Genomic DNA, 25,494 nt, shown 5'->3' on the forward strand with positions numbered 1-25,494 from the left:
TCCGTTTTAAACTGATAGGCCACGTTCACGCCGTCAGTATTTGATCAGTATTTTACCTCACTCTTTGTAAGGCCACGTTCACACAGTCAGTATTTGTCAGTATTTGACCTCAGTGTTTGTCAGCCCAAACCAGGAGTGGAACAATCAGAGGAAAAGTATAATAGAAACACGTCACCACTTCTGGATTTATCACCCACTCCTGGTATGGCTTACAAATACTGAGGTAAAATACTCACCAAACACTGATCGTGTGAACGTGGCCATACATAGTCAATGGATAAAAAAAATGTTTAGTCAGTCTAAGTCTACTGCTTCAGTGGAAATAAAGGTATGAGAAAAAACTGATGGGACTTGGATGAAAACTAAGAAATAAATCGTTCCATTATTTTATGATTACACTCACACGGATGTGTGAATATGGCCATAGGATGAGCAGATTAGTTGGTGCCTGCATTCAGTTAGAAAGTTCATGCATATTGTCCCATTTTCCACTTGGTGGTGCTATAATGTCTCACTTGGTCAATGTAAGGAAAGTATGTAATTCTCACATACGATAATAACTAATATTTATGGTAGAGTTTGGAACAAATTTCAAATTTTTTCAGGGCTAGATCCATTTAAAGATAACCCAGTTCCCTTGCCAAAAATGTTAGATATCCTGCAGAAGGGGCTTGAAAGGGGTATTAAGGCAAACACCCTTAACCTCATAATGACCAGGCGTATTTCAGTTTTTGAATTTCTGTTTTTTGCTCCCCTTCTTCCCAGAGCCATAACTTTTTTAGGTGAGGTCTTGTTTTTTGCGGGACAAGTTGTACTTTTGAACTACACCATTGGTTTTAATATATCATGTACTGGAAACTGGGAAAAAAATTCCAAGTGTTGGTGAAATTGCAAAAAAAAAAAAAAAGTGCAATTCCACATTTGTGTTTTTTCTACCTTGTTCACTAAATGCTAAAATTGACCTGCCAATATGATTCTCCAGGTCATTACAAGTTCACAGACAAAAAACTAATCTAGTTTATTTTTTATTTACGGTAAGTGGTGAAAAAAAATCCAAAATTTGTTAAAAAAAATGGCACCATTTTCCAAGACCTGTAGCATCTCCATTTTTTCGTGATCTGGGGCTGGGTAGAGCTTATTTTTTGCATTCTGAGCTGATGTTTTTATTGATACCATTTTGTTGTAGATGCAATCATTCATTATTGCATTTTATCGCAATGTAGTGGCTACCAAAAACCCTAATTCTGGCGTTTTTAATTTTTTTCTCATTACGCCGTTTAGCGATCGGGGTAATTTTTTTTTTATATTGATAAATTGGGTGATTCTGAACACGGTGATTCCAAATATGTGTATATTTGATTTATTGTTTTATTTTGAATGTGGCGAAAAGGGAGTGATTTGAACTTTTATTTATTTTTTTTACTTTTTGCATGCTTCAATAGTCTCCATGGGAGACTAGAAGCTGCAATACTTCAATCGCCTCTGCTACACCCAGGTGATGATCAGATTGCCTGTTTGTAGCAGAAATGCTCACTTGCTATGAGCACCGACCACGGGATTAAAGTCCAAGTTACAGCCCTGGGACTCCACTTTAACAGCAGGATAGCAGATCACCCCTGGGTAATAAAATTAATTAAAGCAGTAGGTCTGTCCAGCGTACTGCCTCTGCTACGTACCCCAACTTGAAACTTCAATTTAGTCCTGCTGGCCCTGATGAGGGTCCCGTTTGAACTATTACCAGAATGCCCAATCATGGCACTAATCTCTCTTGCTAACTCTTACATCAGCTAGAAGGATTGGGCAGGCTCTTTCAGTGAACCAACCTTTCACAAGCTTCCTCCCAGAGTAATTTTGAGACCTGACCCGACCTTCCTCCCTATGGTGTCCTCAGCTTTTCACAGGACCCAAAAAATAGTATTATCCTCATTCTACAGCAACCCCAAGAATGAAAGTAAAAAGGAGTTCCACACACTTAGATTTCAGGAGATGCCTTCTGCAGTGCATAGTCAGCAGCTAATTTTAGGAAATCTTCTTCCCTATTTGTTCTGTTTCAGGATCCCGTCAGAGGCCAGGCAGCAACCAAAGGGGGTCTAGCTAGATGGGTCAAAACAGGAATTCCCTTTTGCACACCTCAAGTGGCCTGTCTCCCTTGGAAACTTAAATGTGCACTCCACCATGGCTACATCTACAGAACACCTTGGGCAGTAGGGCCCAACACCTCTATCGAGCAGATTTGAATGGCAGCTATGTGGTCTTCCTCATCCATCTTTTTTAGGCACTGTAGGTTGGACTTGGGTTCTGCAAATCTTGCTTTTGAGATTAAAGTTCTGCAAGCAGTGGTCCCACCCTTGGGGGATTCCTCTATAATCTTTCTACATGGTGCTGACATGGGGAAAGGAAAAATGATAATTACTTACAGGTAATTGGACTTTCCAGAACCCATGACAGCATTCTTCCTTATTTCCTCCCTCCTTCTTTCTCTTCTATGGCAGTGTGACCTACGTTTGACAACTTGGTGTAGTAGCAAAAAGTGCTCAAATGTATATGGGGAGTAGGATAGTAATTATACAGAAGTGCATCTGTTTTGACTATCATGCACAGTTGTGTGAAAAAGTGTTTGCCCCTTCCTGATTTCATATTATTTTGCATGTTTGTCACACTTAAAGGGAATCTGTCGCCTAATTTTCGGCATATCAGCTGCGGCCACAGCCATCAGAGGCTTATCTACAGCATTCTGTAAAGCTGTAGATAAGCCCCTGATGAAACCTGAAAGATAAGAAAAACACGTTAGATTATACTCACCGGGGGGCGGAGTCGGGTGCGGTGGGTGTTGAGGTCCGGTCCGGCGCCTCCCATCTTCATACGATGACATCCTTCTTGCTTCTCCCTTGGCTCCTGCACACGCGTACTTTATCTGCCCTGTTGAGGGCAGAGTAAATTACTGCAGTGCGCAAGCGCCGGGAAAGGTCAGAGAGCTCCAGCACCTGCGCACTGCAGTACTCTGCTCTGCCCTCAATAGGGCAGAGAAAGTACGCCTCTGCAGGAGCCGAGGGAGAAGCAAGGAGGAGTACATCATTGTATGAAGATGGGAGGCGCCGGATCGGATGGCGACACCCATCGGACCGGACCGAACGCTGGGGTGCGTATAATCTAACTCTTTTTTCTTATCTTTCAGGTTACATTGGGGTCTTATCTACAGCATTACAGAATGCTGTAGATAAGCCCCAGATGGCAGTGGCCGCAGCTGATAGGCCAAAAATGGGGTGACAGATCCCCTTTAAGTATTTCATATAACCAAACAAATTTAAATATTAGACAAAGATAACACAAGTAAATACAAAATGCAGTTTTTAAAGTAATGTCTTTATTATTAAGGGAAAAGAAATCAAAACCTACAGGGCGATGTGTGAAAAAGTTATCAACCCCCCCCCCAAAAAAAAAAAATCAACTGTCAGTTATCACGTTTTGGAAGCTGAGTTCAAATTCCCTAGCCACATGCAGGCCTGATTACTGCTGCACCTGTTATCAATCAATAAATCACTTAACTAGAACCTGCCTGACAAAGTCAAGTAGACCAAAAGAAGCTCAAAAGCTAGACATCATGCAGCGATCCAAAGAAATTCTCGAACATATGACAAACAAAGTAATTTAGATCTATCAGTCCGGAAAAGATTATAAAGCCATTTCTCAAGCTTTGGAACTCCAGCGAACCACAGTGAGAGCCATTATCCACAAATGCTGAAAATATGGAACAGTGGTGAACCTTCTCAGGAGTGCACAGTGACCAAAATGACAACAAAAGCGCAGTGACAACTCATCCAAGAGGTCACAAAAGACTCCACAACAACATGCAAAGAACTGAGCCCTCCCTTGCCTCAGTTAGGGTCAATGTTCATGACTCCACCATAAGAAACAGACATCCTGACATCAGAGCAGAGCCGCCGCTGAAATCAGCGTGGGAGCGTGGAGGAGAGGTGAGTATAGTTTTTTTTAATTAAATAGTGAGTCCTGGTTGCATGATTATGATACCGCATATGGGGGGGCAGCATGATACCCATATGAGGGGGCAGCATGATACCCCGTATGATGGGGGGTAGTATGATACCCCGTATGATGGGGGGTAGTATGATACCCTGTATGAGGAGGGGGCAGCATGATACCCCGTATGATGGGGCAGCATGATACCCCGTATCATACGGGGCATCATGATACCCCGTATCATACGGGGCATCATGATACCCCACATGAGGGGGGGCAGCATGATACCCGTATGATGGGGGGTAGTATGATACCCCATATGAGGAGGGGGCAGCATGATACCCCGCATGAAGGGGCAGTATGATACCCCATATAAGGGAGGGCAGCATGATATCCTATGAGGGGGGCTGCATTATATTCTGAAGGGGCTACATTATATTCTTTGGAGGGGCTGTATTATACCATATGAAGGGGGCTACATTATAGAGAAAGAAAGAAAGAACAGAGAGAGAAAAAAAGGAAATAAAGAACAGAGAGAGAATGAAAGAACAGAGAGAAAGAAATAGCAGAGAGAGAAAAATAACAGAGAGCGAGAAAGAAAGAACAGAGAGAGAGAAAGGAGATTAGAGAGAAAGAAAGAGGGGAAAGAAAGAACAGAGCAAAAGAAATAACAGAGAGAGAGAGAGAAAGGAATAGGGGAAGGAAAGAAAGAACAGAGAGAGAGAAGAAAAAAGGATTAGAGAGAGGAAGAAAGAACAGAGAGAGAAAGAAAGAACAGAGAGAAAGAAAGACCAGAGAGAGAGAAAGAAACAGATAGAGAAAGAAAGATTCTATAGTAGCCCAGCTCCCATTGTAGTGCCCACTTGAGCCTCCCGATGCAGGACATATCATGATCCGCTCACATGGTCGGCATCACCGATTCCAAGGCAATCCTGCTGTCGGAGGAGGACATGGTGATGGATCTGAAGCATTCCCTGACGTGCCTCCATGGTTCTGTTACAATCTCCTCCCGAAGTTACCTCATTTCCGGTCAGCTTCCAGCACGTCACTTCTGGTGGAATATCACGTGCGAGTTTTAAAGTGCACCTCGGGGCTCTGCCGAGTACTACTGTATCCGCGGGAAAAGTAAGCTCCCGACCGGGGCAGACTCTCTCAAAATCGAGACGGTTGGGAGGTATGAATGCTCCCCACCATACACCTTGTACAAACATAGCTCCGCACACCTCATACACACACGGTTCTGCTTTCTATGCCTCGTACACACAGCTCCGCTCCGTACACCACGCACACACACGGCTCCACTCAGTACACACATGGCTTCACTCCGTAAACATCGCACACATGCGGCTCTGCTCTGTACACCTTGTACACACGCGGTTCCGCTCTGTACACCTCATACACACAGATCCGCTCCGCACACCTCGTACACATGCAGCTCCACTCCGTACACCTCGTACACATGTGGCTCCGCTCCGTACACCTCGTACACATGCGTCTTCGCTCCGTACACACGCAGCTCCGCACACCTCGTACACATGCAGCTCCACTCCGTACACCTCTACACCTCGTACACACGCGGCTCCGCTCCGTACACCTCGTACACATGTGGCTCTGCTCCGTACACCTCGTACACACACAGCTCTGCTCTGTACATCTCTCTCATACACAAACGGCTCCGTACACCTCGTACACACACGGCTCCACTCCGTACACCTCGTACACACACGGCTCCGCTCCGTACACCTCATACACACATGGCTCCATTCCGTACACCTCATACACATTTAAAAAAAAAAAAAAGAAAAAAACACAAAAATTGAGCTTGGTTTGAGTTGGTACACATGCAGCATATAAATGCATGTTCACATGGCCAAAAAGAATACAAAACCTACAAAAGACAAATTGAAAAAACCCTGCTATAATTAAATAAGTAAAAAGCAAAAGTGCATTTAAATCATACAGAGTTCTTAGTAATACTGTATTTGATCAAACATAGCATACAAGCCATCCCACCATCGACAAGGTGACTCTGTGGTCGGGGCAGTCCTACACTGTCTAGTATTAATAACCTTATCATGTGTCAAAGTTGACGTCTGTGTGAATAAGGGCAGACAAGGACCGTGTCCCAACCAGTGGACACCAGTCAGGGGAAGCCTTTAAATACAATTTCCAGCTCAGGAGAGGGAGGCCACACCCCAGCTTGCACAGAATGCAAAAATACAAAGAAAAAACACAAAAATTGAGCTTGGTTTGAGTTGGTACACATGCAGCATATAAATGCATGTTCACATGGCCAAAAAGCATACAAAACCTACAAAAGACAAAATGAAAAAAACCCTGCTATAATTAAATAAGTAAAAAGCAAAAGTGCATTTAAATCATACAGAGTTCTTAGTAATACTGTATTTGATCAAATACAGTATTTTTGCATTCTGTGCAAGCTGGGGTGTGGCCTCCCTCTCCTGAGCTGGAAATTGTATTTAAAGGCTTCCCCTGATTGGTGTCCACTGGTTGGGACCCGTTCCTTTTCCCCCCTCATTCACACAGACGTCAACTTTGACACATGATAAGGTTAGTAATACTAGACAGTGTAAGACCGCCCCGACCACAGAGTCACCTTGTCGATGGTGGGACGGCTTTTATGCTATGTTTGATCAAATACAGTATTACTAGAACTCTGTATGATTTAAATGCACTTTTGCTTTTTACTTACCTCATACACATGTGGCTCCACTCCGTACACCTCATACACACACAGCTAGTCTGATTGCCGTATGTGGAATCGGGAAGGAAATTTTTTCCCCAATGTGAAGCTTACTGTTTGCCACATGGGTTTTTTTTTGCCTTCCTCTGGATCAACATGTTAGGGCAAGTTAGGATAGGATATGGGTTGAACTAGATGGACTTAAAGTCTCCCTTCAACCTTAATAACTATGTTACTATGTTACACACAGCTCTGCTCTGTACATTTCGCTCATACACACACGGCTCCGCTCCGTACACCCACGGCTCCACTCCGTACACCTCGTACACACACAGCCCTGCTCTGTACACCTTGTACACACACGCTGTTCTCCGTACACCTCGTACACACACGCGGCTCTGCTCCGTACACCTCGTACACACACGGCTCTGCTCCGTACACCTCGTACACACACAGCTCTGCTACATCCACCCTGTAAACCGCTCCTGACCCCACACAAACTTCCCCTCATCCAGCACCATGACAACCAGCACCGCAGAGTCCTGCATACACTGAGGCCCCTGATCATGTGACCTCGACTCCTCCCCTCCTGTGACCTCATCACAGGTCCTGTGGCAGAGAAGAGAGCATAGCGGCAGAGCAGGGAGATGATCGATTCTCCCTGCTCTGCTGCAGAATGTAACAGTAGCGTAAATACGGGTGGGCCCCCTCAGAGCGCGGGGCACGGGGCCACCACCCCCTCTGCCCCCCCCGGTAGCTATGCTACTGCATGAAAGACATAGGTTATGACTTAGAACATAAGGTAGTGTTTGCATAGAATGTAGGTGAAGGGATTTCCCCAGCAACAGACACTGGAGGCTTAGGGTATGTGCACACATTGCAGATTTGGCTGCGGATCCGCAGCAGTTTTCCATGCGGTGTACAGTACCATGTAAACCTATGGAAAACCAAATCCGCTGTGCTCATGCTGCGGAAAATTCCGCGCGGATATGCTGCGGTTTATTTTCCACAGCATGTCACTTCTTTGTGCAGAATCTGCAGCATTTTTACACCTATTCCATTAATGGAATCCGCAGGTGTAAAAACACGGGTGAAATCCACACAAAATCTGCAGAAAATCCGCAGTAAATCTGCACTAAATCCGCAGGTAAAACGCAGGTCATTTTACCTGCGGATTCAGCCAAATCAGCGCGGAAAAATTCGAAGCCAAATCCGCAACATGTGCACATACCCTAAGTGCTAGAACAAGTGGCCTGCTTCCTGAAGTTAGTCAGAGAGGAGTTAGAGTCTGAAGAAGTGACAAGTGTGCAGTGCTGCCGTTTGGTTGAACTACAGCAAAGGAGATGACAAGACAATGAGATAGAGTGACTAGGAACTGACAGAAGAGGCAGAGTGGCCTTCTACCTTAAAGGGGTCCTTGGATAGGACGAGAAGCCTTGAGCTTGATAAACGTTGAAAATACAGACCTAAAGAGGACTGAGACTGTGGGACTAGTGAGAGTCCTGAGCGGTAGATCCAGGGTGTCTATAGAGATAGGATGCTGAGCCCCTGATTTAGTGTAGAAAAACTTGCTGAACAGTACAGTGGCGACAAGCTAGACTGTGATGAAGTAGAGCAAAATAGTGCAGTGTGTTATACCAGCCCTGGAGCAGACTACAGTGGAAGGAAACATTGTCAGTTAAAAGGTTTCTTCCTGTTAATGAAAAGTGCTTAAAACTGTACTCACTATCCCTTGAATATAACCCTCATCAAGTTCAGTAAAGTTCCCATCTTTGAACAGAAGTCTCCTTTACCAATCTGTGGAACTTGTAGTCCTGGACAGCCAATACCATTAGCTACCAGCAGCCTGTACGGGCAAAAGGCCCTCACAACACTAACACGCAGTCAAGACCCACAATTGTCTGTAGGATGCAAAAGCAAGTGGGAACGGACGCTTGCCCATGACTGCCTCGCTTGGGCATCTTACATTTGGCGCAGCTGGCGGGATGTGAGCGTCTCGCACAAAGAAAGCGTGGAAAATATGGCACATGGTGAAGATGGAAGAGCGCCAGAATATATTCAGCCCAAAATGGTGGCCAAAGCATGGATTCCAAGATGGTGACGGAGGCAGTGAAAAAATGAAAAACCCACCTATCATGGGTGTGGACAGTGACCCTAAAGCGCAAAAAGGTGTTCAGCCCACACGAATAACAGCCCGAAGAGGGATGGGCCCAGCAATCAGAGTTCAGCCAGGAATGAGAGGTACGTTCCAGAGGAGGGCCTGGCGCAGTGTGTCAGATTGCGATGTAAGGGGGCACGGCTGAAGATGAAGCTGCCAAGAGTGAAGTGTGAAGCAGTGCTCCTGTCGGGAGCCCAGCCCAGAAAGAAGGGGAGTCGGACGCTTAGGAAGCACGTAGTCAGAGAGCGACGGCGCAATTTTTGCCCCAGCACATGAGAGGTAAGGAGCTGGAGAAGACATCAGTTGTGATGACACACAGTAATCGTGAGGCAAGAGCACAGCCTACATAAACATTGGAGGTGACGATGAGGAAATGGAGGACATGAGCGGTGACAGTAAATATGGGGACCCGTATGCAGTGGACGAATTCTGGCGGGGATTTGGAGTCTTTTGTCTGCCCTGGGGACCTGATTACTGCCATCAAGTAGTTCTGGAGATACTACCATCTCCAGTTATTGTGGTTCAACCTGAAGGGAGACATGAAGTGTATAGTACTCGGGGGACTGGAGAGTCCATTTCCACTCCAGATCACCAAGAAGAGGTGTATTCTACCTCTTCCTAATGGCTGCAAATTCCAAGCATTCTAATTTTCACGTTCTTCAGATAATTGTATAACTCGTACTCACACCACCAGGTGACCGCAGATAGTTTTAACTCCACCGCCACTGCAACGGTAGAAACATGATGACAAACGATGCTGTTTTCTTCCAAAATCTTGTATTAGTTTACAAAGAACAGTAGGTAAAAAGTTATCTGTACAGGGGAGTACACATGCGTCTTGTGTAATGGCTGCTGTAGGCTAAACTGAAGAAGAAGGGAGGAGCAACTTAATACAGAGCTCAACTACGGGAGGGACATAGGGACAATCTTCACACAGTCTAATTCTACCTAGCATCAACAGGGAATTTTGCTGATTGGAGGAAAAAACTCAACACAGAGAATATACATTACAGGTTGTTCCCATTTGTGGGACACAACAAGGTGGAGCCCACTGTAGAAGGTAGGCAAGCCTAAGCTCCATCACGTTCAGTAAGGCCGGACATAGGCCAGCAACTATTGCATTATGCTCAGCTGTCAACCCAAAGAAGCTGCTGTGAATTCCTCAGAAGCATTGAGCAGTAGTATGCTGAGGGGAGGAAGATGGTAGATGAGCTCCAGGAATGACTTTGGTCCTTTATTTCACTCAGGGAGCCTGATGCAGATGTTCCAGTATGACTTCATCTGGAAGTGGCTTGGTTCTGCCCGAGGGGACTCTGGAAAAAGATGGAGAAATTCCTGGAGACACCTGAGTAGTGACCAAGGTGCTCTCTGGGCAGTTGCAGTTACTCGGTTGGTCCAGCGGGCTATTTTGAGGGGTCGAGTTACAAGGAACCCCTATTTAAAGGCTGTAGACCAGTTGAGTCTCGGGAAACAAAGTTTAAGGTGCCTCGTCTTTGTTATTTTTACAAACACTGTTGGTACTTTCATGGCCAGAAGGCCTGTGTGTTTTTCCTAAAAGGAATCAGAGGGACTGGTTAAGATACCCTCAAGGCCAGGTGGGCCGGTAGTAGCCCCAGACGGCTGAAGGCTGGTTTGCCCAAATAATAAAAATATCATCTACATTTGGGATGGAACAGAACAACAATTTCAACAATAATTTACCTCGATGTTTGAGAAAAATTCATTTGAATTCTTAGATGCTAAAATCAACATAGCTGAAGGAAGTATCAACACAAAAACATTAAGAAAAAGTACAGCAACTAACATGCTGTTAGACTTCAACAGTGCACACCTGCAACACACTAAAAAAATACCATATAGCCAATATCTTAGGTTAAGAAAAATCAACAGCAAAAATGAAAACTTTCTAAAACAAGCAGAGGAATTAACTGACAGATTATTAAAATGCGAATACCTTCCTTCTCTTTTGATGGAAGCACAAAATAAAGCATATGAAAAAATAAAAGAGGAATTAGTTTAAAAACAAAGGCAAACACATAATGCGAATACAAGCTTGATGCAAAACGCTATCAGGAAAAACTGGTATCTAGTGATTTAGACCTGTAAGATGTATTAAAAAAAACCCTAATTTCATAGAGAAGTAAAAAATTTAGGGACATCCTAACGCACAAAAGGTTTCTATCAGAGAAAAAAAAGCATTTGGCTGGATAAACATAAATTAGTAGGAAACTTTAAATGCAGGAATTGTTCCTTCTGTAATCTACATACTACAGGGAAATTTAAAAAAGTAGGTCCTATACATTCACTATGTCAAAGACTTCATTTCATGCTGCACAAAATATGTAGTTTATATTATATTTTGCCTTTGCAATTTTTTTATATAGGGAAAACAATTTGCCCATTATTCATCAGATTTACAGAACATTTTAAATCCATTACATCAGGAAAAGGGTCACCTAGGTTAGTTAGATTCTTGCAGCAATGCCATAATGCCTATCCATACTTATTGCAATTTACAGAATTAGAAAACGTCAAATACCCCATACAAGGAGGGGATCATAATCGTCTATTTTTAGTCAGAGAGAATTAAATGCTGAAGTACAGTGCCCCATAGGCTTAAATGAAAAACTAGACATGTCCATTTTTTTGTAAGTATGTTGCATCCGAGTTGTTGCATATGTAAATATATCAACGTGTGAGAAAAAAGCCAGTTAGCACTGCCAAAACTACTGCCGATATAAAGCTGTCATATCCATACTGCTAATAGAGGCTGAACCCTGTGATCTCGGGTGCTGGTACAGAAAACACAATGTATGAATCTACATGGAAGGAAAGAAGACCATAGCACTCACCGATCCAGGTGAAAAAGTCCGCTTTATTTAGCAATCCACATTAAAACTTCATGGCTGGGAGGCTGGAGGGAGGAGTGAGTAAAGTCTGACGACGGCCGTTTCGTGCCTACTAGCACTTCAACCGGTAAGTCGGACTTTTTCACCTGGATCGGTGAGTGCTATGGTCTTCTTTCCTTCCATGTGGATATGTAAATATATGTTAATGTCTGTGCTTAACCTCCTATAAGAGGAAGTGATCATATATGATTTTAGATTGGACCTATAGAAGCGCTACATGAGCGTAAAACAACCATCGTCCGCCTGTCTCCCTGCATGTATCCCCTCAGACGCCGCACTACCACTTGATTGATCACAGAGGAAACTGATGAGTGCTGCCTTTCATATTTTTTCTCTTGGATATTTATTGCATTGTTGGCCACTGTATCACCATTAAGGCTAGTTTCACACTAGCGTTCGGCAGAGCTGTGGAGTGCTGTGAAGCTCCACCTACGTCTGCATGCGGCCTGCGTACCTATCTTTAACATTGACTTTGTTGTGATGCTTCGGTGACTGCAACCATTTGCAACATGTTGCGTTCGACGCAGGTCGCCACAGCGTCAAAACGACACATGCGGAAGCATCCGCATACATCTGCATGGCCTGCATATCCAATGTTAAAGATAGGTATGCAGGCCGCATGCAGACGTAGGTGGAGCTGAATGGAGGAGGTGCAGCAGTGGGCAGAGCTTCTCGGAGGAACTATGCAGCCCTCCGCAGCTCTGCCAAACGCTATTGTGAAACCAACCTAAGAAATAGGTTTCCTCAGCAGCTGCAATAGTTTGCATTTACATGGCTACTACAACACTAGTGCCTATTCGTATCCTCACTCTTGTGTGCAACTCACCCGTCTCTCTGCACTCCGATTGTCGGTCCCTCCCTGCACTCAATTGTATTGGCATCTATCAGACGCGAATACAATTGCTGTGGGCGGTGCCAGGGACCAGAGCAGAGGACCTGTATTCAGCTTCCTGCTCTACAGAACACAGTCCATTTCCGGCATACGCAATGAAGGAGATGACTCATGCAGGGGATGTTGGATAGTGCAATGTAGTGATGTCATCACACTATTCAATGCCTACTGCTGTATTTCATAGAAGAGGAGATGAAGCAGTGCTGGACAGAAATCTAGAATTAGGTGAGTATAAGTTTTTTAATTTTTCTTATTTTACTTTGGTGTAATAAATGGGGACTTTCACAAAAGGGGCTGGCTGTGGGGGCATTATGAGGGACTGGCTGGAGGAACATTGAGTGGCTGGATGTGGCAACAATATGAAGGGCTGCCTGTGTGGACGTTATGATGAGCGGACATTGGAGACATTATTATGTGCTGGCTGGGAAACATTATGAGGCAAAGGATGAGGAGACAATATAAAGGGCTGGCTGTGTCAGCATTATGAAGAGGTGGCTGAAGGGACATTGAGGGGCTAGTTATATAGACATTGAGGGGCTGTATGTGGGGACATTATGAGGGATTGTAAGTGGGGACATTATTAGGGGCTGATTGTGGGGGCATTATATGGGGCAGCCTGTGTTGACATTAAGAGAGGCTGTCTGTCTCAACATTATGAAAGGCTGGTTGTGAGGAAATTATGAGGGGCTGGTTTTGGGAGACATTACAAAAGGCTAACTGTGGGGGGCATTATGAGGGGCAGGCTGTGTGGACATTCAGGGTGCTGGCTGTGTGGACATTACGAAGTTCAGGCTGTGGGGACATTACAAGGTTCAGGTTGTGGGGACATTAGGGGGTTCAGGCTGTGGGGACAGTATGAGGAGTTGGCTATGGGAGATATTATAAGGGTCTGGCTGTGGTAACATTGAAAGAGGGGGTGTGGAGGACATCATATTATATGGGAGACTGTGGAGGACATTGTACTGTATACAGAACTTTGTGATGAACATTATACTATATATGAGGGGCTGTGGTGCAGACCATACTATACAGTGCCTTGGGAAAGTATTCGGCCCCCTGGAACTTTTCAACCCTTTCCCACATATCATGCTTCAAACATAAAGAAACCAAATGTTAAATTTTGGTGAAGAATCAACAACAAGTGGGACACAATTGTGAAGTTGAACGAAATTTATTGGTTATTTTAAATTTTTGTTGAAATACAAAAACTGAAAAGTGGGGCGTGCAATATTATTTGGCCCCTTTATTTTCAGTGCAGCAAACTCACTCCAGAAGTTCATTGTGGATCTCTGAATGATCCAATGTTGTCCTAAATGACTATTGATGATAAATATAATCCACCTGTGTATAATCAAGTCTCCGTATAAATGCACCTCCTCTGTGATAGTCTCAGGGTTCTGTTTGAAGCACAGAGAGCATCATGAAGACCAAGGAACACAACAGGTAGGTCTGTGATACTGTTGTGGAGATGTTTAAAGCCGGATTTGGATACAGAATGATTTCCAAAACTTTAAACATCCCAAGGAGCACTGTGCAAGCGATCAGATTGAAATGGAAGGAGTATCATACCACTGCAAATCTACCAAGACCCGTCCCTCCCTCTAAACTTTCATCACAAACAAGGAGAAGACTGATCAGAGATGCAGCCAAGAGGCCCATGATCACTCTGGATGAACTGCAGAGATCTACAGCTGAGGTGGAACATTCTGTCCATAGGACAACAATCAGTCGTACACTGCACAAATCTGGCCTTTATGGAAGAGTGGCAAGAATGAAGCCATTTCTCAAAGATATCCATAAAAAGTGTTGCTTAAAGTTTGCAACAAGCCACCTGCGAGACACACCAAACATGTGGAAGAAAGTGCTCTGGTTAGATGAAACCAAAATCGAACTTTTTGGCAACTATGCCAAATGATATGTTTGGAGTAAAGGCAACACAGCTCATCACCCTGAACACACCATCCCCACCGTCAAACATGATGGTGGCAGCATCATGGTTTGGGCCTGCTTTTCTTCAGCAGGGACAGGAAAGATGGTTAAAATTGATGGGAAGATGGATGAGCCAAATACAGGACCTTGAAGAAAACCTGTTGGAGTCTGCAAAAGATCTGAGACTGGGAGGGAGATTTGTCTTCCAACAAGACAATGATCCCAAACATAAAGCAAAATCTGCAATGGAATGGTTCACAAATAAACGTATCCAGGTGTTAGAATGACCAAGTCAAAGTCCAGATCTGAATCCAATCGAGAATCTGTGGAAAGAGCTGAAATCTGCTGTTCACAAACGATCTCCATCCAACCTCACTGAGCTCGAGCTGTTTGCCAAGGAAGAATGGGCAAGAAATTCCGTCTCTCGATGTACAAACTGATAGAGACATACCCCAAGCGACTTGCAGCTGTAATCGTAGCAAAAGGTGGCGCAACAAAGTATTAAGTTAAAGGAGCCGAATAATATTGCACGCCCCACTTTTCAGTTTATGAATTTCCACAAAAATTTAAAATAACCAATAAAGTTTGTTCAACTTCACAATTGTGTCCCACTTGTTGATTCTTTACCAAAAATTAACATTTGGTATCTTTATGTTTGAAGCATGAAAGGTGGGAAAATACTGAAAAGTTCCAGGGGGCCGAATACTTTCGCAAGGCACTGTATACTGGGGGGCTGTGGTGGACATCATTGTGTATATTGGGGGCTACTGTGGTATACTGTATGGGAGGCTGTGATATTATTATTATTATTATTATTATTGTTATAGCGCCATTTATTCCATGGCGCTTTACATGTAAGGAGGAGTATACATAAAAACAAGTACAATAATCTTAAACAATACAAGTCATAACTGGTACAGGAGGAGAGATGACCCTGCCTGCGAGGGCTCACAATCTTCAAGGGATGGGTGATAATACAGTAGGCGAGGGTAGAGCTGGTCGTGCAGCGGTTTGGTCGATCGGTGGTTACTGCAGGTTGTAGGCTTGTCGGAAGAGGTGGGTCTTCAGGCTCTTTTTGAAGGTTTCGATGGTAGGTGAGAGTCTGATATGTTGTGGTAGAGAGTTCCAGAGTAGGGGTGATGCGCGAGAGAAATCTTGTATGCGATTGTGGTAAGAGGGGAGTAGAGAAGGAGATCTTGTGAGGATCGGAGGTTGCGTGCGGGAAAGTACCGGGAGACGAGGTCACAGATGTATGGAGGAGACAGGTTGTGGATGGCTTTGTATGTCATGGTTAGGGTTTTGTAATGGAGTCTCTGGGCAATTGGGAGCCAGTGAAGGGATTGACAGAGGGGAGAAGCTGGGGAATAGCGGGGGGACAGGTGGATTAGTCGGGCAGCAGAGTTTAGAATAGATTGGAGGGGTGTGAGAGTGTTTGAGGGGAGGCCACAGAGCATGAGGTTGCAGTAGTCAAGGCAAGAGATGATGAGGGCATGGACTAGGGTTTTTGCAGATTCTTGGGTGAGGAATGAACGGATTCGTGAAATATTTTTGAGTTGAAGTCGGCAGGAAGTGGAAAGGGCTTGGATATGTGGTTTGAAGGAGAGATCAGCGTCAAGGATTACTCCGAGGCAGCGAGCTTGTGGGACTGGGGAGAGTGGGCAGTCATTTACTGTAATTGATAGGTTCGTAGGGGGGGTCACGTGAGATGGGGGAAAGATGATGAATTCTGTTTTGTCCATGTTGAGTTTCAGAAATCTAGCGGAGAAGAAGAATGAAATAGTGGACAGACATTGAGGGATTCTGTTTAGTAGGGAGGTGATATCTTTACGCTGATGACACACAGATCTACATCTCTGGACCAGATATCTATCATACTGTGTAGGTAGACAGTATTAGGGCATGGTGTGACGAGAGGGCACAGAATTTATATGGAGAGGGGGCAGCGTGACGTGTGGGCACAGTATGGAGAGAAGTTACCCTGGTGGGTATACTGTAGTGAGAAGATATAGAAAGTGTAAGGGAAACAGTAGAGTGAGCACAACCATGGTAAAGGCTGTGGTTCATAAGGTGCGACAGTATGGTAGTTATAGCTGACAATGGCTGACAGTGTGGTGTTTATCATTCAAATGGGCAGATAGCGTATAGCTCAAATAGCAAATGCTTATTTATAGCATAGTATGGTCAGATATCTTTAGCCAGAGGACATTTTAATAACATTTTTATTTTTAAGGGCACCGTGTTGGGATTTGCTGCTAAAGAACAAAGAAGAGGAAAGTATACAGAGAAGAGCTGTGGATGTAAAAGTTCTTCATAGCATATGGACAAGATGGAGATGAAAAGAAAAAAATGACTCAGAGTAGATGTCTTCTATAAAGTGCCTGTATTTAAATGTTTAATTGTTGATACTGACCATCTCTCATCATTACTGTGGTTCCTGTATCGTTTGCAGTCTGATACTGACTGATAAAAACTACCAGCATTTCTTTATCATTGCTAGACTTATGGAAGTTGTAGGTTCATGAGATACAAATTTACTGGTGCATCTCACAAAATTAGAATATCATCAAAAAGTTAATTTATTTCAGTTCTTCAATACAAAAAGTGAAACTTGTATAATATATAAAGTCATTACAAACAGAGTGATGTATTTCATGTGTTTATTACTGTTAATGTTGATGATTATTAGTGATGGGCAAGCACTAAAATGCTTGGGTGCTCGTTGCTCGGGTCGAGCAAATTGGAATGCTCGGGTGCTTGACCCGAGCAACGAGCCCAATGTAAGTATACGGGAAACTTGAGAATTTTTCCGGCGGCCCCCCGGCAGTCTGCAGAGGGACTAGAAATTGCAGAAATCGACGAGAACAGTGCTCAAATGACATGTGAACAGCATGGGGAAGACCCCTGGAAGCATTTCTGACTCCCAGGTCACTGCTGTGAACAATGTTGTCAGAGTCTTACGCCACTTTTACAGACTCACAATAAAACATAAAAAACGAAACCAAAATGGATTTTTCTGGGAAATATGTTAAGGAACATCCTTTCCAGGTTAATGACTTGTACATAAGGCAAAATAAATAACCAAAAAAAATGCTCCTCCACACCTTGGGCTATGTTCACACGTAGCGTTTTGGATGCATTTTTGAACGTTATCATTGTTTTCAACCAAGACAAATGCATTCATTGGGAAATGTCATTTTAACATTTTACAACCTTATCTGGCCATATGGTGTGTGACATATCATCAGACACATCCTGTTTCTTTATGAAGGAGGGACTCTGAAAGTCACAAAGCCTTTTTTTTATAGGGCCATCAGGTGGCCTTTACTATTCTTAAAGGGCCAGAAGTCGGCCCTCACTATTCTTAGAGAGCCATCAGCCGGCTATGCTTTGTTGTTCCCATTATTAAACAGTTGGTCTCCTATATAGTTATTGTGTATGCAGTGAGTGACAGTGATGCCAAAAATTTGAACGCACTCCAATACCCCTTTGACGAGACGTACAGGTGGGCCTCATGAAAATGTGTTCCCATTATTAGAAAGTGGGTCTCCCATAGTGTTTGCCTATGCAGTGAATGCAAGGGCTGCCAAAAGTTTTGACACGCCCCAATTCCCCTTTAAAGAGGTGTACAGGAGGGCCTCCTGAAAACAATGTTCCCATTATTAGGAAGTGCATCTCCTATAGTTTTTGCCTATGCAGTGAATGCAAGGGCTGCCAAAAGTTTTGACACGCCCCAATTCCCCTTTAAAGAGGTGTACAGGAGGGCCTCCTGAAAACAATGTTCCCATTATTAGGAAGTGCATCTCCTATAGTTTTTGCCTATGCAGTGAATGCAAGGGCTGCCAAAAATTTGGACGCACCCCAAAACCCCTTTGATGAGACGCGCAGGAGGGCATCATGAAAAAATGTTCCCATTATTAGGAAGTGGGTCTCCATTAGTGTTTGCCTATGCAATGATTGCAAGGGCCTCCCAAAGTTTGGATGAACCCTATTGCCCCTTTTATGAGACATACAAGAGGGTCTCATGAAAAAATGTTCTCATTATTAGGAAGTGGATCTCCCATAGTGTTTGCCTATGCAGTGAATGCAAGGGCTGCCAAAAATTTGGAGGCACACCAATGCACCTTGGAAGAGAGACGTGGAGGAGGGCCTCATAATAGAATGTTCCCATTAGAAAGGAGCGGGTCTCCTATACTTGTAATGCTCATACACTTACCCAAACATTTACCCCTGGGGGGGTATACATGAACACACTGTCTAACAAATTTTTTTTATGGGCATCATAAACACCCTTTAAAATATTATGTGGGTGTTACATCATAGATCATGGTCACCCTGGTGATATGGTGGTGGAGGATGAGGAGAAGGAGAAGGAGGAGGACAGCAGCAAATAGCCAAAATCAGGAAGCGAATACCCATGTGTGGGTGTGAAGAGGTGTTTGTGAATAGACCTCCCAAAAAAAGACACTGGATTTGAGTTTATGTTACCCTGCTATCATTCAGTGGTGTTGAAAAGTCTGGTGCAATCCAGCCCTTGTTCATTTTTATAAGAGTCAGTCTGTCAGCATTTGCAGTTGACAGGTGGATGCGCTTATCATTTATAATTCCACCAGTGGCACTAAAAACCCGCTCTGACAAAATGCTAGTGGCAGGGCAGGCCAGGACCTCCAAGGCGTAGAAAGCCAGTTCATGCCATGTGTCCAGCTTGGATACCCAATAATAATAAAGCACAGAGGAATCACAGAGGATGTTGGTACGGTCAGCAAGGTACTCCCTCAGCATCTTTCCAAACTTTGCACTCCTTGTGGGAGGGTCTGAGAAAACTCTTCCAGAACTTTGCCAGTGTTCCCCTGCCTCTGCTGGATTGGAGTTGTGTCTCTCTCGCCTGTACTCCTTGGTTGTCCAACAAACTGTGACCTCTGCCGCCAGCGTTTTCAGATGGGAATTTTTTTAATAAGGGCCCTTTGGTACTGCCCCATTTTAGTAGACCTGTCCGCCTCGGGAATTAGAGATAGGAAGTTATCCTTGTAGCATGGGTCTAGAAGTGTCACCAACCAGTAATGACTGTCACCCATAATTTTGAGAATGCGAGGGTCACGGGAAAGGCAGCGTAACATAAACTTTGCCATGCGTGCCAGACTACTAACAGGCAAGACTTCTGTGTCCTCACCAAGAGGACGACTGACCATGCTCTCATCCTCCTTCTCCTCCCTGTCCACAGGCCATCCATGTTGAACAGACAGTATGACAGTTGTGCAGGTAGTACCGTCTATAGCACATGAAACTAGCTCCTGTTCTTCCTCCTCTTCCTGATTATCACCCAATCCAGGTTGGGATTATTATTATTTATTGTTATAGCGCCATTTATTCCATGGCGCTTTACATGTAAGGAGGGGTATACATAATAAAAACAAGTACAATAATGTTAAACAATACAAGTCATAACTGGTACAGGAGGAGAGAGGACCCTGCCCACGAAGGCTCACAATCTACAAGGGATGGGTGAGAATACAGTAGGCGAGGGTAGAGCTGGGATGAGATGAGGCTGGGCTGTGTGTAATTACCCTCTATGGTTCCTTGCTCCATCTCATCATGCTCCGCCTGCAATGCATTCTCTTTGATTGTGAGCAGAGAGCATTTTCAGAACACAGAGAAGCGGGATAGTGATGCTAATTATGGCATCATTGCTGTTCACCATCTTGTTGGAGACCTCGAAGTTTTGTAGGATGGTACATATGTTTGACATCCATGTTTACTCCTGAGGTCTTATGTGTGGAGTCTGAACTGAATACCGACGGCCTTGTTGATGCTGGTAGTCAACAACTGCCCTCTTCTGCTCACAAATACTTTCCAACATGTGCAGTGTAGAGTTCCAACGCATGGGGACATCACACACCAGTCGGTGAGCTGGAAGCTGCAAATGCTGCTGAAGCACGGCAAATGCAGCAGAAGCTGTAGATGACTTTCTAAAATGGGCACACAGGCAGCGTACTTTGACAAGCAGCTCCGGCATTTCTGGGTAGGTTTTGAGAAACCGCTGAACCATGAGGTTAAGCACATGGGTCAGGCATGGTACGTGTGTGAGCTCACCTCGCCTCAGAGCCGCCTCCAGGTTCCGGCCATTGTCACACACGACCATGCCTGGCCATAGGGTCAGTGGTGTCAGCCACAAATCTGCATGCTCTTTCAGAGCTGTCCACAACTCTTCAGCATTGTGCGGTTCATCACCTAAGCATATTAGCTTCAGCACAACCTGTTTCCACTTGGATGAGGCAGTGCTACAGTGCTTCCAGCTTGTGACTGATGTGGTCATTTTGGAGATAGAGGCTGAAGAGGAGGAGCTGCAGGACTGAGGGGGAAACCCTGATTGACGTAGGGCCCGCAATCCTCAGCGTTGGGAGGACATGTTCCATTCCGAGGTCTGACTGGATCCCAGCTTCCACTATTTTAACCCAGTGTGATATCAGCAAGATGTACCGTCCCTGCCCACAAGCACTTGTCCACATGTCCGTGGTTAGGTGGACTTTCCCAGTAACTGCTTTGTTGAGAGCATGGCTAATGTTGTGGGACACATGCTTGTGTAATGCAAGGATTCCACACGGGAGAAATAGTGGTTGGGGACCAAGTACCAAGGGACAGCCACCACCATCAGGTTGCAGAAAGCTACAGTCTCCACGAGCCTAAAAGGCAACATTTTGAGTGCAAGCAGTTGCAAAATGTGTAAATTTAGCAGTGTGGTCTGTGGGGCTTTGGCTGTGTATTTGCGCTTCCGTTCCAATGACTTGGGTATGGACAACTGCGCTGGGACCAGGACGTGGACGTGTTTGCTGATAGTGCTAGTTGAGTGTGTGCAGGGCAGGAGGCATCTTCGCATACACCATGGACAGGGGATTGGCTTGCACGCACAACAGCGGAAGAAGCAGACACTGTTCCTGGACCCTGGGGTTTGGCCCACAAAGTCAGGTTCTTTGCTGCCATGTGCCTGATCATGCTGGTGGTGGTCAGGCTGGTAGTTTTGCTACCCCTGCTGATGCTGGCCTGGCAGGTGGTGCAAATGGCCTTTTTGGGGTTATCGGCAGTCTTTAAAAAGTAACCAGACTAGGGAAGACCTAACAGTTGGACTGGCAACTTCTGTCGTGTTGGTGTTACGGGGAACTGTTGCCCGCCTTCTGTCTGCGGCCACGATAATGCTTCTTCCTTCCTCTTGGGGTGCTATGCCTCCCTCCCCCTGTGTGCTGCTGTCCTCACTCTGCATGTCCTCCTGCCAACTTGGGTCAGTTACTATATCATCCGCCACCTCGTCTTCCACATCCGCACCCTGGTCCTCCTCCTGACTTTCTGGTAAATTTGTCTCATCATCACCCACCTCTTGTGACACTTTCCCACCGTCGCCTTCATGTGATCGCAGCTGCTCAAATATTTGGGCATCGCTACATGCTATCTTCTCCTGCCCCACTTCAAGTGGACTGGACAAGAGGCCAGAATCAGCTCTTCAGAGCGTCCAAGTGTGGGATCAGTGGTCTCTGAGCACTCAGTATGGTGAGAGAAAGGAGGATCAGGGTGAGAAATACGTGGTCCAGACTCACAGCTACTGAGACTTGACTGTGTGGAAGACAGGGTGGTGGTGGTGGTGGTGGCGGTGGTGGCAAAGTGGCTGGAAGCATTATCCGCTATCCAACCAACAACCTTTTGACACTGTTCTGGGTTCAATAGTAGTGTGCTGCGGTCCCCTAGTAATTGGGACAGGAAGGTTAGGCGAGAAGATGTGGGTGTTTGTTGTGGCACAATTTCAGCTTGCCCATGGCCTCGGCCTCTGCATGCACCATCACCATCACGTCCAGTTCCCCATCCCTTGCCATGCACCTTGCCCATTTTAAATGGAAGGCAATATTTTTCACGTTCACTACAAATGGCTGAATTCTGAGCAAACTTATATGTGATCCGTGTGTTGGACAAACCACAGTTTTAAATAGCTGGCCTGTAGGTAACTGTTTTTACCAGCAAACTGGTGTCAATAACTTCACTAACACACTGCAACGAAATTTAAAGGGAGGGCAGAAATGGCTGAATTTTGAGCACACTTTTTATCTCTGATCCGTGTGATGGACAAACCACAGTTTGAAATAGCTGGCCTGTAAAAAAATTATTCCTGGCCCCTGATACCTGGGGCTATGTCTACAAATATCTGTAATAGCAACAGCAGCAGACAGAACTGGAATGGACCCTCTTGCTATATGCACTGCAGTCTGCCACATACACTGACTGCCTGCCTAGCACTGATATCTATGCAGCTTTAGTAGTCCTCAGAAGGACTGTTAGTTGAGATGAATATGTGTGTATTATATGGTTTACCCACACTAAGTAAGAACCAAGCAAATCTCCCCTTAGTTCAGCAGCAACTCTCCCTACATTGCCTGATTCCGGAGTAGACTGTGACGAGCATGGCGGCACCAGGTTTGATATAGACCTGATGTTAGGCGTCGGGTTTCCTCCTCTGCACAGGAGGAATCCAAAGCCTTGCTTTCTGCGATCTCTCATCCAGTCTCGACCGCAGAGGAGGCTGCTCAGCAGAGACGTCGATCCCGGCATCTTGCTTAGGTTAGTGCTGTCAGTTTGGTTGCTGCTGCCACCCCTGGTTCAGCTATAGCAACCCGCACTAGCCAGCAGCGAGCAGCTCTTGGGTCTAAGTCCTTCTTTCGGCCTACTGAGCATGCCCGTGGGACGACCTCTCATTGGAGGTCAGAGGTCACATGCTCAGGTCCTATTGCTGCTTTAATTGGACCTCTGGGAAGGTCCCCGAAGGCTGCAATGATAAAAGGTTCATGCGCTGGTATAAAACTTTACTCCTGTGTGTGTGTGTGAATGTATGAATGTCTAGCGACTGACTCATTATGATCCCCTACCCTCTGGTTGTGCATGTAGTAGGGTGTGTGAGCTAACTAGCGCCAGACTGTGCCATCCACACTAGGCACGAGTATACTGCGTCAAATTAGCAGCGACTGCCAGTGCAGCACCATGCGCAATTTGTGCGCTTTCCAAGCCCTAGTTAGGGTGGCTAGAGGCGTCCGCCAGAGCTGTACTGCATGCAAGTAGTGCGCTAAATCTATTATCGCAGTCTCTCCCTGGTGCCACAGTTGTGGCGTGGAGCGCTAGTGGGTCTAGAGAGACTCTAACCCTATGTCTTTGGCGTAGAGTCCTGTGACTGGACACCAGCGCTCACTTTACCGTGGTCTGTGAGCTTAACAGGCTACGGCATCTATATTCCTCGATAGTGAGATTCTGTGAAGCAACAGAGTCCGCCTCTGTACACACTGGGTGACTTTAACCCGCATGTGTTCGTCTATTATACCGTCATATAGCGTCCGCCATTACCGAGCAGTAGTCAACATCTCTGCACGGTGGACCTCGGGCTGCGAACGCACCTTTATACCATCTCTTTATTATTGGGTGCGTTCCGCAGCCCTAACACCTGATAACGCTCTGTGGCCAGCTAATCACTGTATTCCCAAAGCCAACATAGCTGCGGCATTACTGGTGTGGCAGACAATGCCTGCATGTTCATTGGCTCCCTAAAGAGCGCCAAACATGCAGGGCAGGGACCCGTGCTCCCGCCGAACAACCCTGGAAACACTTGGGGAGCTTCAAGCATCTTGAGCAGTGAGATGCTCGGGCTAGTACCGAGTAGTGGTGAGCATGCTCGCTCATCAATAATGATTATGGCTTACAGCCTATGAAAACCCAAAAGTCATTATCTCAGTAAATTAGAATACTTTATAACACCAGCTTGAAAAATTATTTCAAAACCCGAAATGTTGGCCTACTGAACTGTATATTCAGTAAATCAACTCAATACTTGGTCAGGGTTCCTTTAGCATCAATTACTGCATCCATGTAAGGAGGTGGTGGGGACCCTCATGTGCCTCCTCTCCCCTGGTAGCTGCTAACAGGATTACGCGCTGGACCTCATTGTTTATTAATGTGAAATGTAATGTGTTTATGTACTGTAATGTCGTGTCTGTCAGGTACTGTGTGTAGGTTTAGGGCTATTAAAGGATCTTAGATAGTATATGATCATAAGGGGATTATAATATGTTTGAAATAAAGAATAGAATAGATAGGAGTGTTGGTTAACATAGGGGTTTAGCAGCTGGGAGGAGTTGAAGGGCAGGGCAGTGCAGAGCCAGGGATATAGGAGGGGGAGCTCGGGCAGCCTTGTGTGAAGGGACATTGCGTTTTATCTGTGGGGTGCCAGGGTGTGGGAATAGTACAACCCATTGCCATGACTACTACCCTGGCCACCTTACAGAATTGGTGGTCGGCAGGATCATGATGCCTTGTGTACAAAGAGCAGAGGAGCCTTGAAGATGGCAAAGATGGCAGCCGTTAGAGACTTAAAGAGGGCGCCAAACACTGACAATAAGATGGCAGTTATTGGTGCGAAATCTGAGAGTCTTGCCGCCCACCGTGGGCATCCTAAGCAGAAAAGAGCGTGAAGATGGGAGAGGCAGTGGCCTGAGCCAAGGCCACATCCCATAGTGACTAGTGCCCACCCGAGATGGGTGCGGCAGAAGAATAATCTCCCACCCCTGCAGCAGGATCTGGAGAAACAGGTGGAGCAGCAGGCAGTAACTCCACCCATGAAAGGGTGGAACCCGGAAGAGCAGGATGGCATTTCCGGAGGAGAGTCGCCATTATCCAGCAAATTTCCCACTTTGATGCAGCCCAGTAGCATGTCCTTCCGTGGGAGTATCGATCAGCAGGACTGGGATCGATCAGTGTTCCAGCCAAAGTCGGGCATGCATCCTTGAAGCTGGCGAATGGAAGAGATGGAGGAATGATTCCCCTTCAGTCGCCTAGGAAAGCAGATCGCCAGGAGTCAAGACACCACGGGCACCGAGGAGCCGGAGCAGGTCATAGAGGAGCTGGA

This window comes from Dendrobates tinctorius, unplaced genomic scaffold, assembly GCF_039654945.1.
Source record: "Dendrobates tinctorius isolate UK_male_01 unplaced genomic scaffold, ASM3965494v1 ptg000098l, whole genome shotgun sequence".
In the NCBI taxonomy this organism is placed as follows: domain Eukaryota; kingdom Metazoa; phylum Chordata; class Amphibia; order Anura; family Dendrobatidae; genus Dendrobates; species Dendrobates tinctorius.